Below are 4,520 nucleotides of genomic sequence, written 5' to 3'. Positions count from 1 at the left end.
ATTTTGTACTTCAATGTGCTGCCGCAATGAAATGATTTTCTCGTAGTAATTTACTACATTTTCCATTTCAGAAAAGTTTAGTTTATATTTAGGTTTATTTTCAGTATTGTCACTGTCAATGTTTTTGTTTAAGTGCAAGATAGGAAGTCATAACAGCTATTGTTTAATTTATTTGAACATTATTTTCATGAATAATCCCACTTATATAGTTTAGCAACAAGACTACAGCTGTGATGTTGTACTCAGTGGTGCTTAGAGCTAAATGCCAACGTTATGCTAACATTATCACAATGAAAATGTTAACATGCCAATGTCAAGCTGGTATAATCTTTACCATGTTGACCATCTTAATTAAGCAAGTTAGCTTGCTAACATTTGCACAGTTAGTACAAAACACAATTATAAAGTTGAAGCTGATTTTGTTCATTTTGCAGGTATTCATAAACTAAAGTGCTGAACAAATGTTGACTTGATGGTGTTGAGGATCACAAAAGTGATTAAAATTCATCCTGTGGTCAATGTCCCTGCCTATTTTCAAATGTGAACCTCACAGTGGCGCTAGAGGAAAATCGGTATCATTAAAGTTAAACTGTCTGGGAACCATGAATGTCCGTACCAAATATTGTCCCAATCGATCCAGTAGTTTTTTTAGATATTTCAGTTTGGACCAAAGTGGCGGACCGACGACCAACCCTAGAGCCACACGGTTAGCATGAACAAAAAAAAGCACAGCTCAGAAAGAACCTCATATAAACACAGATGGTAAATATCTTTATTTTTGACATGTAGACAAGGTAGTCTGATCTCAGAGTGACAAGTTAGATTTTTATTTTACTGCTACACATTCTATCTTGTTTTGTTTTTAACGGAAAGGAAAATGTAATGAATCAGCGCCTTTTGATTTGGATTTCTGACTCAAAGGTGATAAAACAGCTGCAGGAGAAACGATTTACAGAAGAGTGTGTTTAAATCAGAATTACAGCTCGAGGGGCTGAGTTTAGAGATGAGCTGCTGACAACTCTAATCACACACATACCTGAGGACCAGCTCACTCTCTGTGTGTGTGTAACTTTTGGGTTTCTTCAGTAACGTTTGGAAACAAACAGTCTGACAGCTTTCAGAGCAAAACATATTTCACATTTCACCTCAATGTGCCAATGCCTTTCTACATTGTTTGACCCTCTTGACCCAAAGACATACCTCCTGGAGTCAGAGGTCAACATCAGTTATCACCACTTGAGAAGGATTTACACCCGAAAGAAAACAAAACGAAAATAATATTGGATATGTCATCACTGGAAAGATATTTTAACCTTGGAGTCATCAGATATAATAAAACATTGACTGAGTACTTGTACTTTGGATAGTTCTTAGTATTTTTTGCTGATAATACTTTAAATTAAGGTTTTTTGAATGCAGCTGTGTATCACAATGTGGAATTACAGTTTTTCTCGATTGCTTAAACACATTTCTTGAAATTAGGCCTCTTTTTCTCAAAACTCTGAACACAAATCCACAACTTCTCACCCAATTCCCCACACATCCTATTTTCAGGTCAAAATGAACCATTCAATCTTGCTGAAAAACAAACTTTGCCCCCAGACATAAACACAAGCCCTCAAACACACACACACACACACACACACACACACTGCAACACAGTCTTACACACTGGTGAGATAAATTCAATACTTCAAAAACTGGTTATTAGTAATGTTGCTTGTGATTCTCCTCCTCAAAAAGCTTTTCACATGATAAACACAAAAAAATAAACAACAAATGTATACATTTGCACATTTTTTTTATCCCTTTGTGTGCTTCCTCCTCTCTCCTCATCTGCCCTGCTCCTGCTCCGCCTCCTTATACCCTATCCCATCTCCTCCTCCAACTCCTACTGTTCCTTCACCTCTTACTGCTCTCCATACTGATCTTCCTCCTCCTCTTCCTCCCTGGTGTCCTCTAACTCTTCCTTCAGAAGTAAAGAATCTGAGTACTTCTTCCACCACTGCATAACAGGAACCTACATATCAACCTCACAGCTTTACAGGAATCATTGTTGTGTAAATTGTAAAACTTTAGTGTCCAAAGACAGAATCAGATATTTTGTAAACAACAAAGAAACAAAAGTTTACCTTGGGTAGAGGAGAGGAGGAGGCAGGAGGAGAGGAGAGGAGCAACGGCAGCAGGAGCACTGAGATGGTCAACATCTGGAGAGGAGAAATGCGGAGGAAAGAAGAGGAGAAGCGAGAGAGGAGATGATAACAGGAGAGATGAGGAGGATAGAGGAGAGGAGAGAAGAGGAGGAGACGAGGAAAGAGAAGGAGAGAAGAGAAGAGAAGAGATGAAGCGAGGAGGAATGAGGAAACATTTATTAGATAAATAATCATTAAATTATCTCAATAAAAAACAAATACTTACAATTTTAACAGTAAAACTACTCATTTTACATGCTCACTTCTATTAATTGTTATTACTGCTACTGTAGTACTGCTATTACTCCTACTACTACTATGAATACTGCTACCATCTATAATAATAATAATAATAATAATAGCATTAAAGCAGCCGTACCGTGTCAGTCGAAATTCGTTCGTCCAGAAGATGTTGATCTGAATTCAACCAGTCAGCATTAAAACAGCCTAAGAACCAGTCAATCGGTATAGTTGGATGTTGTCACTCTACTGAAAAAGTAATCATAAAACTATTCAGAGAATCAGTCAGGTGGTGAATTAATATCCAAATAGTCAGAATGGATCCATTTAAATGACTTTATATGCAACGATCAGTGAAGCCATCTGCTTTGCTCTGCAGTGAAACAACCTCTGAGCTACAAAAAGAAAGAGGAGGAGGAGGGATGTTGGGAGAGAAAGAAGACCAGCTGTCCAGAGTCACCCCTCCTCCCCCACCTCCCTCCTCCATGCAGCCTCTGAAACACACACACACAAAACTCAGCATCCAGACACAAACACAAACACACGAGCTGTCTTCTTGAAGAATGATAAGTTAAAGGCACGCGACCAGCTGACATGTTCAGACAACATTTGCAACAGCCGAGGGGAGACAACGAGGTGAAATTATTAGTGACAAAAAATACATGATTACTGTGCAAAAACCTCTTCATGTTTAGATTGTGTTGTTAGGACCTGAATGATCCAAACTGCCAACATGAATTTATTTTTTTTTTTTTAAACTTTTTATTACAAAAGGATAAAAGAAAGAAGTTTATTTTTAAAATTCAAATTCCTGAGTGACCCATAACACAGTCATCCAGTTGAAGAGCAGCTTTCCACACTTCACATAATAATAAAACTAATTTAAAAATTGAAATTTATTAGTAATTTAAGTTAATAGTATTCTATTAAGTAATGTGTAATTATTATGTATTTTGTAAGTATTTTATGTTTTTATAACAAGTATTGTATGTAGCCTATTAGCCTATGTATTTTTATTACGTACTTTTAGCTCACTTCCTCAGTAGTCACCTTATCTTCTATACCTGTTTCTCACCGTGAGAGTAAGTTAACATTCATATATGCTTTGAAAAGAGGTGGATGCAAATCTCAGCAGATGGTCAATAACATCTGCCTCCAACAGCACGTTGGCTCTGTTGTAGTGCTACACTGTGACCAGCAGAGGACAGGGTCACCATGTTGCATACATGCAATTTAAGTATTAGCTGGAATAATGCTGCCTGGCCCCAAGTTTTCTGTCTGTAAATTCATCTGTAGTATTTTTCATAAAATTATTTTTAGACCACAAATCTACAACATAAACAGAAAGTTTAAGGGCTTATTGCTCCTCTGCAAGAAAGAGCCACAGCATCACGTAATAATGCAGGTTGACTAAGTTGTTATTTTACTGATATTTGTAACAAAACAAGTTAACACCCAGTGAATCTTAGGCTTTCCGGATCCTATAGATCTGGGGCCCTCTTTGCTAGTTTGTAATCCAGCCATGATAACTTTACAAATACAATCATCTTAAAGTGATCTCTTTGGGAACACAAATGTTCTCAGTGTTTTAATTTGGTCAAGTTCAGCTTCAAACTTTTCCCATTTGCTCCCTCGCTCTCTCTCTCTCTCTCTCTCTGGTGTGACTGTCAGCTGTGTGTCAGAGGAGGTGCTGAGGTTCAGATAAACCCACCCTCCTGGTGTGCGCTGTAACACCAATGGAGCGCTTCCTAAAAATAGCACAGAGAGGTCAGCCAGTGTGTGTGCACATAATTCGCGTGTGGGTGTCTTTTAAGGAAAGGTATGTTATCGTTCTTCTTGTGATCTTAATGCAAGATGATAACAGAGGTGTGATACATGCAAAGACACACTGAAATGCACACACACACACACAGATGATGACAAGAAGGAAAGGTCTGCTCAGGCTCTCCTCGTGTCTCTACATCATTGAATCTCTGTTTCTTTCAGAAGAGATGATCAAACACTAGGGTTGAATCTAATTTACAATTTTCATTATCAATCAATATTTTGGTTGTTTTTTCATGAATTATTTTATGCTTAAAATGCCCA

At 37.6% G+C, this 4,520-nt stretch overlaps 1 long non-coding RNA gene across 1 annotated transcript; it reads right to left on the bottom strand.

Moving 5' to 3' along the window:
- Nucleotides 1–1,900: 1,900 nt before the first annotated feature.
- Nucleotides 1,901–3,094, bottom strand: LOC123967356. Its single transcript, XR_006824234.1, has 3 exons — nt 2,572–3,094; nt 2,133–2,207; nt 1,901–2,039 (listed from the first exon to the last, which is right to left on the bottom strand). It is a non-coding gene; the product is annotated as an uncharacterized LOC123967356 (long non-coding RNA).
- Between the last annotated feature and the right edge of the window lie 1,426 nt (nt 3,095–4,520).

This window comes from Micropterus dolomieu, unplaced genomic scaffold (assembly GCF_021292245.1).
Source record: "Micropterus dolomieu isolate WLL.071019.BEF.003 ecotype Adirondacks unplaced genomic scaffold, ASM2129224v1 scaffold_312, whole genome shotgun sequence".
NCBI classification, from domain to species: Eukaryota; Metazoa; Chordata; class Actinopteri; order Centrarchiformes; family Centrarchidae; genus Micropterus; species Micropterus dolomieu.
Note: the sequence above shows the minus strand (reverse complement) of the source record. Positions and strands in the feature narration are given on the sequence as shown.